Genomic DNA, 14,402 nt, shown 5'->3' on the forward strand with positions numbered 1-14,402 from the left:
CTCTGTAGGCCTCTGATTTGCATTGGTTTCACCTGGGCCCTTATTGCTGTGGCCTGTGTTCTTTTACCTCCAGCTATTTGTTGGGGGTATTTTCTGACGCTAATTGCGCCTACGCCGGACTCGTGATTGCAATGTTTTAGCGCGAATGGTTACTGGCGCTTTTACAGCTGACGCTTGTACAGCCGGCTATACTTGCGCCGGCTGTAATGGCACCGGCGGTATTTGGACTCGTGATCCGACGGACCCTTAAAATCGGTGCTGATAGCGTTACCGCTGATTTTAAGGGTTACCGCCAAACTCGTGATGAGACCCATAGTCAGCATCAGATCACGGTCAATTGAATCAAAGGGAAGTGTATATGTTGCATGATTTTATAGGTCGCAATTAACCATTTCGTTGAATCGCTGCTGGTTAATTTAGACCAACGTGTTGGTTCATCCATTAGCACAAAGTCTGAGAGGGTGTTTTTCGAATAGTGTGATCTGATCTGTTGATTCAGTGGACACTGAAGCAGCAAATGTCGGACAGTTTCTTTTTCAGACCTTGAATTACAAAAGCGACAGAGATTGGAAGCTGCGAGGCCTTTAATGGGAAAGATTTCATTTGTTGGAAGCAGGTTAAGTCTGGCGCGCAAGAGGAGATCTTGTCCTTGTTTATTTGGGAATTTTTTGATGTAGCTCTGATGTAGCTCTGGAGCTCATTTAATTGTTTTGTATTAGGTGGCAGGTGAGCTGTCAGTTTGTTTGCTGCTTCCAGCGTAGATGTCCAATCAAGCTCTTTTAGTTATTTTTTGGATTCTAACTGGGTTGTTGAATAAGGTGTCTTCATCACACTCAATAGATTCCAATGCGACGGTATTTGTGTTTCTCCAAGAAAGAAGTTTTTTGCATCGTGAGGCCTTTAATTCTTGATTGATCAAATTGGAGATCGAAGGAGCAGAGGCCATCCGACAATTACAATAGAGCATCAGCTTGCTAGAGTTGACCATTCCTTGGTGAGAGGACAGACTGTATCACTGTATCACTGTATCGACACTACTGGAGTGGAGTTGGGCAACCTGAGAACCTTTCTCCAAAATAGAGCTTCGAGTTTTGGCCAGGTAACTTCTGGAATGTTTGGCATTGCATCTGCTCCATAGATCAGTGTTAGAACAACCTTCTTTTTGTAAAACTCCAACACTGGAACCAAAGAGAAGAGGCCGCATTTTTTGTCTAATGCTATCCCTTGAGAAGCCAGTTTGATGGTCTTCGATCTTAGAGACACTTGCATTGCAATTTCATTTTGAGTGCTGTCAAGCATAACTCCCAAATATTTGAATTCTTGCACTTTTTAATGCATTTCTTATCCAGTCTGAGCCAAATCTTTTCATGTGTTTTGTTTTGGATCTCTAGAGTCATAAATGTGGTCTTTTGTTCATTTATTTATAGGTTGTTTGACTGGATGTATTGATGTCATTTATTTAACTGCCGTTGCAAACCGATTGTGGTATGGTCAAGGAGAATAAGATCATTGGCATACAGTAGACGGGAAATTGCTGTTTTGTTTAGTTTTGGAGGAAATGCCCTTACAACCTTTTCTGACTCCTTGAAATCTCCCAAATATGCTAAGACGATATTTTCTCTAGGTTTGGTTTACCTCAAAGGATAGAATCCAACCGTGGGGGTCATTTCATCTGTGCAGTGATGACAAAAATGTGGCAAATCTTGGGTGTGAAAAAAGGAAACTGCATTTCATCTTGTAATGGGTATGTGGAATGGTGCAACAGGTCAATTGTTGACATTTTAAAGAAGTCTGTAGCTGAGGCAGGGTCCAGTTGGAATTTGCAACCCCCTCTGTTGCTAATGGCTATTAGATCAACAGCTTCCAGAGCAACAAACCTAAGTCCACACAAGATTCTAACAGACAGGAAGATGGTTTTGCCACAACATTTACTGTACCCGACCAAAGAAATGTTTCTGGTAAATGCAGCCACAATTCACGAATATATGTGGAAGAGCTGAGAAAACACTTGCAACATGCATCTGTGTTTGCACAGCGGAATTTGGAAAAGGCTGCTGACTGTGCAAAGTCATAGTATGACAGGAAGATGACTGCTGGAGAATATGAGGTAGGTGACCAAGTCTATAAGTTTGACTTTGGGAAAGGTAAACATAAAAATGCCAAACTCATTATATCCTGGCGCGGGCCATTCAGAATTGTAGATAAGGTTTCAACTGTGGTCTACCAGATTGCTGTAAAGGAGGGAAAGTTGACTGTGGAACAATTTGTTGATGCTAACCAAATCAAACCATTTCACCCGAACCATGAAGTAAGAAGGCTTGAACACATTGGAGAATAGTAGGGAGTAAAAGGTGTAGTTGTATTCAGAAAGATGAAGTACTGTTAGCTGGAAGAGATTCACTACACCAGGTAAGTAGGTATGAATATAAATAATGATTTAAGCGGAAAAAGGGGGGTAAAAGGAGGATACATCAGGTAAGTAACTGTGAATACATTCTTAAGATTTATGCAAAAAGGGGGGTAAAACAGGTGAGTATATACGTGGAAATCTGAGCCCAAGGTGCGTAAATAATATATATATAAGACTGTAGAAATGAGTGAAAAGTTCTAGATAGGCATTTGTTTAGATTGGTAAGTGTCACACGTTGATGTATAAATTGAATAACAGGTGTATTGAATGGATGTTAAATCTTTATAGTGAATTATTTTTTATTTATTGGTCATTTATTATGTGCCTATACAAGTATGTCTTAAGGCACAACAAGACAAGGGAGGGACAGTTCTACTATGTCTTGTACAATCGGATTGTGCAAGAGCAGGTCTTTTATAAAACATTTAATTCTGAGATTGGTTTCAAGTGCAGATCCAGAATTCAACTGTGTTGGTCAAAATTGTCTTGTTTCCCAGACCTGCACATTGCCACAGCGCTATCCTCCCTTGACAAAGATTAATTTGTTTCTATTGTTTCTTGGTTGAAAATGCTGCATTGAATTGTGTTATGTTTAACCTATATGCTTACTTCGAGTCAAAGATAAAAAGTGCAGCCGAATTGTATTTTTGTGCTTAATCCACGTGGTATTTGCAGTTGGTCGTGGAGAAATATTCTTGATTCAAATACCCTCATTGTATATATTGTATATGTTATGTTGCTTAATCCACAGTTTTATTTCAGGTAAACCACAAAGGAAATGGAACATGAATGGGTTTGGTGTACTTGGTTTTTAATCTGTCTTTTTCTCTTTTTATTTAGAGGGGCACTGGACTGTATAGTGTATGAGAGCTCCGACCCTCACCTCACGGTGCATGAGAGCCCCGGCAGGCACCACTCCAGCTCCAACCCTCACCTCACTGTGCATGAGAGCCCCAGCTGTCACCACCCAGACAGGCACGCACCGTAATACTCAGGTGGCAGCCACAGAGTGGGAGCCAGGTCAACGAGGAAGGAGGAGTTCCGGATGGAGGACCACGGCCCCAGTGGGTCACCAAATCCACCATGCCGTATTCCCCAGAGGCAGTGGCACCACAGTCAATGTGGAACCCAGCACAACAGTCGGGGAGGCAGAAGACAGTGAGGACGTGGAGTTACAAGACACAGCTTACACAGGCGGTGCACCTTATAGACGGGGTAAGACCCATCTCACAATGGAAACCGAAGCCCGGCCTAGTCTGACCGGCCTAGGCGGCAAGGCATCATGGCAACCCACTTCCTGGGATAAAGGGGTTGGCGCCTGGGAGGGATTTTATTGCCAGTCCCTACACCAGTGCACTGATTGGCCACAACTACACCAGCCCGTATATCAGGCAGAGAGAAAAGAAGGACTAAGTGTGGTTTTCTCTTTTCATTACAGGAGAGACGAACGGCGGAGGAAGAGGACACAAGGAACTATAGCTGGGCATACAAGGATTGATCTGCTGCACCCGGGTCACCGAAACCTGAGTAAAGCAGCGTTACCTAGAGATTTAATCCAAATCCTAGAGTTATACCAGGAGGCGAACTCTGTTCTTATGTTTCTTTTGGACCTATTATCAAGAAAAAATTAGCGATAAAAGCAGTTATTTCTGTTCAGGCAATCAGTGTCACACTCATCCTTTTCACAAAGTGGTGGCAGCGGTGGGACTGACAACGCCATTAAGCGGATAGTAAAGACACTAGTGGAAGGACAACAGCAACTCCAGCATATTCTACAAGTACAGGGCCACCAGGCGCAGGCCGACTGGCAGGCCATCCAACAGGCCATACAAATCCAGGCTGCCAGCCACGAAACATTGAAACATGTGACAGAGGCCATGTTAACTTCCCAGGGTCAGCCAGTGGAACCCAGCTCAGTACTTCAGAAGTACCAGTCTGGTGATGACCTGAGCTACTTCTTCACAAACTTCGGAAGGGTCAGCCAGACAGTCCAATGGCCTGTGGAACGATGAGGGTATTACATCACGCCCACTAAATGGGGGCTATGCAAGGGCGTTTCAGGCTGCTAACCCTGCTGGGGATACTACATATCCCAAGATCAAGCAGACTATCCTAGAAAGGTTGGGAATGGCTGACAAGGTATATCAACAATGTTTAAGAGACACTAAGTTGAGGGCCGGAGAAACACCAAGGCAACTCTATTATCAAATACAAGAGATAACAGAAAAGTGGCTGAAACCTGCCACCAGCAGCATGGTGGAGATCACAGAGAAGGTAAAGTTGGAACAATTAATTGAAGCCCTCCCAGAACCCATGCAACGTTGGGTCCAGCAGCATCACCAATTGACATTGGGAGAGGCCATTGACATTGCCACCGCCTTCCAAAAGGCTGGCTCTGCAAGAATACCCAATAATGACCTAACTAAAAGTGGTGCCACTCGCAGTTCAATGGAGTCTAAACCTAGCTGGCCCGAAGGTCGGGAACCCACCTGTCCTGGCTCGCCCCACCAACCACAGTGCTTTGATTGTGGAGAGTGGGGGCATATCGGACGGTTTTGCCCTCGTAATCCCAAACTGGAACTGATGGAGGTTGATTATCTGCAAAACCGAAGATGCCGAGACCCCTATCGGATTGATGTCCAGATAGACGGAAAGCCCTGCCAAGGACTTCTGGACAGCAGAAGCCAACAGACCGCAATCTGACCTGAAGTAAGTGGGCTAGGGGATGTGGGAGGCCTACTATTCCCATCAAGTGTGTAAATGGGGACATTAAAGAGCATGCAAACAAACAAGTGGTCATGGAGGCAGAGGGAACCAGCGCTAACCTCAGGGCTGCCATAATGCCTTCCCTGCCTTTCCCTGTACTGGTAGGGACAGACCACCCGTGCCTACAGGGCTGTGGGGGGACCCTAACTGGCTAGAGGGCGCCCCCTTCTCTCAAGTCGAACTGACCAAGCACCCGCAAGGACACCAGAAAAAGAGCAGAGAGGAAGTAGGACGCTAAAAAGAAAGTGGGCCGAAAGCCAACAGAACAGCTGTCTTATCAACTGGCTACCAGACAATAAACAACCAACCTTCTGGTACGAGACTCTCACGGATCCCATGTTAAACTGTCTATCCCTGGTTTAAGTCCATGAAAGCGAGAGACCCTAAATAATGCTGATAAATCACCCAACAGAGTCAATAAAGTACACCCCAGGAGGGAATGAGACCAAGACCAAGTGAAAGTGATATTAAAGGCTTTGGGGTCATTCCGAGTTGGGTGGTAAGGGAAAAACGATGCCGGTAAAGGACTACCGGCATCGTTTCCCGTTACGGCCCATTCTGACCCACCAGACCGTTATTTACGGCGCCGTAAAGTACGAGGCCGTAAATAGCGGTTTAGTGGCGCGCGCCCGTCACACCATGCCGGAATTAGCGGCATGGCGTAAACCGGAGCTGATCCCAAGTAAAGCGGACATGGAAAAAACGGCCTCCACAAGACCGCAAAGTACCTTACCGCCATGGAGTAAATACCGGCATCGCCGAGAAGGTGTAAAGAACCCTGAGCAGTGTTTCCAAGAGGAACAGGTGCACTCAATCAGCACAGGTGGAGGCAATGTAGTCTGGCACAGCACAAAAGGAGCACACCCACACACCACACCCCCTCCCACACCAAGATGATACCAATTGTAGCAGGATTCCTGGAGCTGGAGGCCCTGCTTGCAAGGCAGCAACTACAACAACAGCAACAACAACAACCACAGACCCCACCACAGAGGATACACAGGAGGAGAAGGAGGGTGAGACAGGCCCAGCATGCCCTACCGGTGTAGCCACCATTACCACGCCGGCAGCCCCCAATCCCCTGCATCAGAGCCACCCCCTTCAACCTCACACCAGAGCAGATACACACCCTGTACCGGCTTGACTGGGACACCATTACCACCATAGTGGACCTGATACATGACGATATAGTGAGCCGCATAGAAATCAGCACTGCCATCCCCCCTCTACTGAAGGTAGTGTCTGTGCTCCACTTCCTTGCCACAGGCACCTACCAGCATACAGTGGGGCACATGCATGGCATTTCACAGCCCATATTTTCCTGGATACTCTACCAAGTGCTGGATGCCCTCCTCACCCACACAAGGGACTACATATCCCTACCCCAGACTCCCCAGGAGATATATGACACCAAAGTTGCCTTCCATGCACTGGCAGGCATGCCAAATTTCATAGGTGCCCTCGACTGCACCCACGTTGAATTGGTGGTCCTGCATGCCATGGAGGTGCCGTATCGCAACCGCAAGCAATACCACTCCATCAACATCCAGATGGTGTGTAATGCCAGTAAAGCCATCACACATTGCAATGCCCGATACCCCGGATCAACTCATGACTCCTTGGTCCTGCGGAACTCAACACTACCATGCTACATGGAGCGACATGCTGGACGACGTGCCTGGCTGCTTGGTGAGTAACCTGAATGGGCCATGGCAGTGCATTGGGGCTGTGAGTAGGTTGCCTGCATACTCCACCTGGGTGGGAAAGGGGGGGATGCATACTCCACCTGGGTGGGAAAGGGGGGGTGCATACTCCACCTGGGTGGTAAAGGGGGGGATGCATACTCCACCTGGGTGGAAAAGGGGGGGTGCATACTCCACTTGGGTGGGAATGTCCACGCCAGTGCACGATGTTCACCTCACAGTACACTGTGCCCCAAGGCAAGTGACAAGGCACATGACCACATAACCACACAGTGATGAATTTGAGCCGACACCTAACACTACATGAGTAACAGGAAACCTGGCCAGATACCACAACACATGCACCACTCATCGGCGGACCTTACACACCGTAGCGGCATCCTGCACCATGCAGTGCAATGTCGCTGACTCCTGCATCTCAACACACAGGACAGTCATCCCTGGGAGTGCATAGAAGTGAGTCTAACAGGGATCCTACAGCGTGTCACTGGTCCTGCACCCCCATAGGATTGCTGCAAGTCACCATGGTAGGGATCCGTGCAGAGTGACGAGTATGCTACCAAATACAGCCAACACCCCCTTTCACCAAGTCTTGCGCAAGACATCAATGAATGCAGTCCAACACTGCTGCATGCATATACGATGCACATGCAACACGACGTGAGTGGACACCATGACCCATCAGTGAGAAGCTACCCCCTCCATCATTCCATTGCACATGACACATAGCCGGTCCAGTAATGGGGTGACTGTATCCTGGGACATGTGTGTATGGCCAGTAATCACCTGCGGCCATGTAAGACTAGTACAATTCTCCACCAGGAATGCACAAACACTTACCTTCATTCCACTCTCATGCAGGTGATGCTGGCCACCCTTTGAAGCCATGGCTCATGACCCTGGTCCGCAACCCACAGAACAGGCACGAGGAGGACTACAATAGATCCCATACCCGTACACGGGTGGTGATAGAGCAGACCATCGGCCTGTTGAAGGCACGATTTTGTTGCCTCAGCCGGTCGGGTGGGGCACTCATCTACAGCCACGAGAAGGTGTCCAAGATCACCATGGCATGTGTAATGCTGCACAACATGTGCATCCGTCGGAACGTACCACTGCCCCATGACGTGGAACTGCTACCACCAGATGATGATGAGGGGGAGGAGGAAGGAATGGCAGGACAGCATCACGGTGCCGATGCACAGGAGGGACGTTCAGTGCGGCAATCATTGATCGGACAATATTTCTGACTCACAAGTCAGCTGAGGGTGTGAGGATGACAGGACATTGGGCACTGGGTGTGGGGATACATGTACACCATGCACTGTGCAACATTAAAAGACACATGCACAATGATCAATGTCCACTCTGTTTTTTTGGGATGATCAACCAGTGTATTGAACAATAATGTAGAAACGTGTACAACAAAACCTCCACCCTCACCCACCTCCCCCTTCTCCCCCACCTCCCACACACACCCTCACCCCCTCCCCCCAACTCCCACACACACCCTCACCCCTTCCCCCCAACTCCCACACACACCCTCACCCCCCTGCCCCCCAACCCCCACACACACCCTCACCCCCTCGCCCCCAACTCCCACACACACCCTCACACCCCTTCACCTCCCCCCACAACAACCCCACAATAGTCCCATCAGTGCAACATAGGCCACATGTGTGTGGCAGTATGGTCAATGTGCACTTCCAGAGCCAGGGGGATCCATGTTGTGGCGGCGCAATGTACGCAGTGACCGACGGACAGGGCTGGTCTGCGTGGAGGAGCTTTGGGAGGGTGGGTACTCCTACTGGGGCTGTGGTCTGGGGGGTGCTGCCTCCAGGGCATCTGCGATCCGGCCCAGCACCTCACAGAGCCAGTTTGTGCTGGCAGTGATCACCTCGCCCAGAGCCTGAAGGTCATTGTGTCACTCTGACCTATATTCGCGGTTGTCCCGGATAAAGTCCTCAATCAGGCCCGTGACATGCTGGGAGCGCACTGCATCCATGGGCGGTGTGGCCGATGTGCTTGGCAGGCTTGGTGTAGAGCCTGCAGCCCTTTCGGGACTTTCTGCAGGGGAGGTGGATCCAGGACAGGCAGGTGGTACTCCTTGGCCTGTGAGCCCTGGGGTGTCACTCTCCCCGGAGTCGCTGTGTGCCACCTGGCTATATGATGGAGTGTCTGGGCTATGTCCAATTCATTGGGGTCCTCCACGTTGGAAACGGAAATTAATGTAGGGCTATCTGGCACATCGAGGAGGCACATGGCAGCATTCTCCCCTGCCATACTGGACTCCTCAGAGTGCACCGTGGGGCATGTCTCCGGCGGCACTGCAGGCATGGGTAGGGGTGCGGGTGGGGGTTGTGCACCCTCCATGGGGGTTGATGGAGCAGGTGGTGTTGCCTATGTTTTCTTCCTTCTTGCAGGTATACGGTGTCCCCTGGCTGTGCCCCTGGAGGTACAGGGCTGGGTGGCTTCCTGGTCCTCACTTTCATGCCCGCTGCCTGTGGGGGGGAAGAGAGAGATGGCATGAGCAATGATTTGGGGGTCAGCATTTCTTCAAGCCTATGGTATAACAATGGGATTGCAGCGTTTTGTTGACATTTGGGTGGTGAGTGGGACAGTGATCTGGGCTTGGATGGAAAATGCATGCAGATGTCTGGGTCACTCATGTTGGCGGAGTACTGTGCTGACTCACATTGACTGCCTCTTTGTGTGCTATGGCCAATATGGGTTGGAGCCTTGCACCTGACATCAGCCTGGGTCCCACTTGTTACGGCATGATTTCATTGGGGGGGGGGTTCCCATAAGTGATGTGACAGCTTGCCCAGCCCTTGGCGGTGCCTTACATTGGGAATGCATTTACTGTCTTGACTCATGACACTCACCTCCATCAGCGGATGACGGAGCACCACACTCCATTTCGCCAACCCCTTCTATGGCTTCTGTGCCCATCATGTCCGCACACATTTGCTCCCAGGGCATCATCTTGATGGGAGAAGCTGGGCCTCCTCCTGTCTCCAGGGCCTGAGTTCAGTTGGCCGATAGAATGGCCCGCACCCTGAGACGGAGGTCATCCCACCGTTTCCTGCAGTCCTTCGTGGTGCGGGGGTGGTTCCTACGGCGCTCACCCTCTGTGCAACCAAGCCCCAGATCTCCTTCTTCCTGACAACGGTGGGCCTACGCATGTCACTGCTGAATACTATCTCAGCATGTTCGTGCAGAGTGTCCACCAGGACCTGGAGCTCGTCCTGCGTAAAGCGCTCCTTCCTTATGCGGGCGGCACCTTTTTTCAGTGCTTTCGGCATGATGCTGGTCTCTAATGGCTATTTTCCAGATCCAAAATTTTCCGTCCGTGTCCTGTATGAAGAGGATGGCAATGGATTGTGTTTTTAAAGATGGCCGCCGCGCTCCTTCCCGTTCCTGTGCGATGATGTAATTGCTGTATCCGTTAATTAGTGGTGACCGTAATTTACGGTATCCGTAAATTACGATCACTGCTAATTACGGATGGCGAAGCTTCGATGGCGGTGTTGTAAAGAACGTCTCGCTTCATGCCGCTAAGGGGTTTAACGGGCCCTTTAGAGGTATGCCGCTAGGGGATTTACCGGCATGGCGGAAAGCTCGTGCCCGCGAAGTCGGAATAGCCTGTAAATAGCGGCGTGGTACCAGATCGGACTCGGTCTTTCTGCCATGCCGGTAAAAACCAATACTTACCGCCAACCTCGGAATGAGGCCCTTTATCTAAAATGAGGGCAATCAGAATCTACTCTGCTGACACCGAGAGCGCTCTGCAGAAAACATGTTACAGTTTGATTATATTCACAAACAGCGTCATCACAGTGGGAAGGCCTAGGGGCACATGAAATGTTGGGATTGGACACTAAGGGTAGGCACCTATGGGTACTATAGGGTTGGAGGCGACTGATTCGTCCGAGGGCACGTGATGAGGTGACGTGGTGTCCGGGGTCAAACGGTCAGCTGGGCTCATCTGCTTGGTATTCCATGTCGATTCTTTTAGGTATCCTTTGACATCCTAGCTGTGTAACCTTTGCCCTTGTGGCCACACACACTCTCATTCATTCAGAACTGTGATCTATTTGTCCGGTGGGAAAGCCTGTACCTTAACACTTGTGAAAACAGAGTTCAAAGGCAGGTTCTTTATTGCTAGTCATGAGGTGATTGTCTCCCACCAAATGTAGTGCTCTCCTTGTTCAACACTTCTGGATATACTGACTAGGGAGTAGAGCTCATGGGGTCTTTGTATGGTCAGTGGTGTTCACTTGATAACAACAAAGAGAATTTAGAATAGATGGCTGAGATGACCAGGTCACAAAAGGTACATATCATGATAGGCATGCATTTCATTGTGGGGGTTCAGTGATCAAATGTCCAAACATCACTAACTCTCTGTTGACACTCAGATGACTTAGAGGGACTCAAGACCCCTTCGTTGTCTCGTTCCATATTGTTTAATAACTCGGGGTCTTTCAGAACACAATTTAACATGCAGCTCTTAACACGTGGCTAGCTGTTTTACACTTAAATCACACAGTGTTTAGAACATGCTTTATCTTCGTTTAACTAGGCCTTCTCATTATAACGAAAGGGAAACAAAAGATCCACCAAGGAGTAATTCAGCACCAAAACATATCTTTGACTCAAAATGTACTTATTCATAAAACGTGCAGGTGGCAGTTAGGGGTCTAGGGGGATTGGGAGCACAGTTAACTAGGAGTGATTAACTTCTGCATTACACTTATGAGACCCTATACTTATAGTTACATTCAGCCTTATCAAAAGTAATGTAGCATGGTGCTTGTGCGTTCAGATTTACATTTGATTAGACATTGTAATGTTGCAACTAGTGTTATGAGCATTTCAGAATTATAGATTGGCATACATTGTGCTTTCAACATAGCAGGTTAGCATAGGAACTTCCAGTTACACACGTATATGTATATACATTGTTTACTCATAGGCCTCCTTAGTCTATTGTCAGGTTTGCACAGTTTTGTATAAGAAGAGAAGCATGCTTACTTTTATCCATGTTAAAGGGAAAATAGGCTCACTAGCTTAAGGGTCTTTTTCAACTGTTGGTTTTGCCCTAGAGGGCACAGGGATTATGTTTTTATGGCCAGGGTCTGTGGGGTGTGGGGCAGGTTCATAGAGACAGACAGCTCTTGCCTTGGCCCCTGCTCTGGTTTGCATCTGAGTCGGTGAAGGGAGTTGGAAGGCAGATGATACAGTGTGGATTTTGTTGCATTCTCTCAGCCAGCCTTCTGATGGGAACCAAGCAGTTGTGGAGACGGCACAGGGGAGGAGGTAGGGGGGCTTGCTCGCTATGCGCGCCTAACAGGTAGGGCTGCAAGCTGGAGTGAAATGTTCATGGCCGTTGTACTATTGCAACATGGAGTCAGTGGTTTACAAAATGGAGGCTTATTCACCTCTGGTTTTGTTATAAGGGGTGTACACAAGGGGGTCACAGCTCCTATGGATATTCTCGTATGAAAGGGTTCACAGTTCCTAAAGGTGTTCCTGCACAAGTGCTCCAGGGCCATGGCCCTGGATCCAAAGCAGCCGTGGGTGGGCCTACCCAGTAAGTGTAGAAATATGGGAGAGGGGTCCAAAATGCCCCTTCATTCCACTCATTTCCCCCTTTCATTACTCAGGTAACAAATATTGTAACTGCTCCAACCTCTTACGCTCTTCCTCTTCTGATACTGCTTCATCCCATGCAGGTGTCCCCTTTATTGGCATCCATGCCCTGCATACCGCTCTGAGAGTGTGTCCCCTTCTAGCATATTTATCCGGGGTGCAGATCATATAGATACACCCTCCTTCACCTTCCAGGTCTACCCATGCTTCCTTATACCATTGTAATTCCCTGGGTTCGTTTATGGTTGTGTGATATAAACTATCTACTATATGCCCTGTGTTGTATATGGCAGTCATCTGTATTTGGGTTCTGTACTATCTCCTGTTTGTACCTCCGATTCATGTTTAATTTGTGCCACACCATTTGCCCGTCCCATTGTTACCATCATCAATGCACCATTTGGTACTGCATTTGCGCAGCATCGGAGTCACAATTGACACACACAAAAAATGAGGAAGAAAAAGACGATGAGTGGTACGAGGAGCTTTACCGTCATTCCAAGCCAGGAGGGTACCCATGAAAAAAGATTGTCGAACCAGGTGCTGGGCTGTGCTCCTCCTTCGCTCTTCATCCATTTGCCAAGGTTGTGCACTGCTGCTATTACGGGTGACAGGGAACTGTTCTCAGCATCTGCAGAAGGTACAAATGTGCAACATGTGCTCCCGATTCTTCAGCAAATACCTCCATCGATTAACTAGGCCTGGCTGGCCCTCCCTGCCACCCACCCTGCCATCCCATTGATTGTGTAGAGAGTAGTATGTGTTTGTAATTTGTTCACTACTAGGACCCCTCTCTTTAGGGGTTGGGCCATTGGACATTGCTACTTCTGACGTTAACACAGTTGTTAGGTAAGGATGATTTTGCACCCACGTAAGTTCTGAAGGGGTTCTGTCATTCATTGTGTACACACTAAAATGGGAATCATTCATTTCTGGAGGCGGTGAGATGGCTTGCATCGTTGTGATATGGGGAACGCTTGTGGTATTATTATGTTAATTCTCGGGAGTCCCATGACCCCATATTAACTTGGTGCCATCCCAAATTAGATGGGTTCCCTTCTTGAATGTTTCCATGCCCACATCCCCCTGACTGGCATCAATTGAAATATAAACAATTATCCAGTATAGGAACAGGCCAAACAATGTTGAAAAGAATACTACTGCACACACAAACAGCACACATTCATATGAATAACTAGAATATGCATTTCTCCTCCGTCTACCCCTATCTACACTATCACTTGCTGCTGCTGGGGCCTCGTCCGTATCCACTGAGGCACCTAATAAACAAAATATGAACAATTGTTAATCATGCATATTATTTGCGTGTGTTTTTTACAACCATTACATTGTACATTTTAAATTATCTTTTCCGGGTCATTATTATAATTCTTTATCACTCATAGTCAGCTTCATAATCATCTTTATGTATACACATTCTCTGTTCTTCCACATCCTTCCGTTAACCCCCCACACCTCAGGTCTGGGGCAAGAGAACCGAGGGAGGCAAACTATTGTTGGTTCACTCAGTTGCTGGGAAAGGAAAAAAGTGTTAGTCTCATGCACATGTTTCAGCTATTCAAGAAGACTGAAGGAACAAATAGGTAGAGGAAGAGAGGGAGAAAGAATAGGCAGTTCACTGTTAACTTACTCTGTCATGCAAACATCAAAACATTATTATACTGTACAATTATTTACATGTTTTAACAGTCTTGAGTTTTCCTCATGCTTTATATGATACCTGTCCCTGTATACTCTTATTTGCTAGGTTTGTGTGCTACCTTCGTCCTTACCTTCTTTGGGGTCTGCACCATTTAAGCTCCCATTGGCTCTGCGTACATTTGTCAAATGCACCCAGTTTCGTAGTC

Source organism: Ambystoma mexicanum, chromosome 7p, assembly GCF_040938575.1.
Source record: "Ambystoma mexicanum isolate Mex_15411 chromosome 7p, UKY_AmexF1_1, whole genome shotgun sequence".
Lineage (NCBI taxonomy): Eukaryota > Metazoa > Chordata > Amphibia > Caudata > Ambystomatidae > Ambystoma > Ambystoma mexicanum.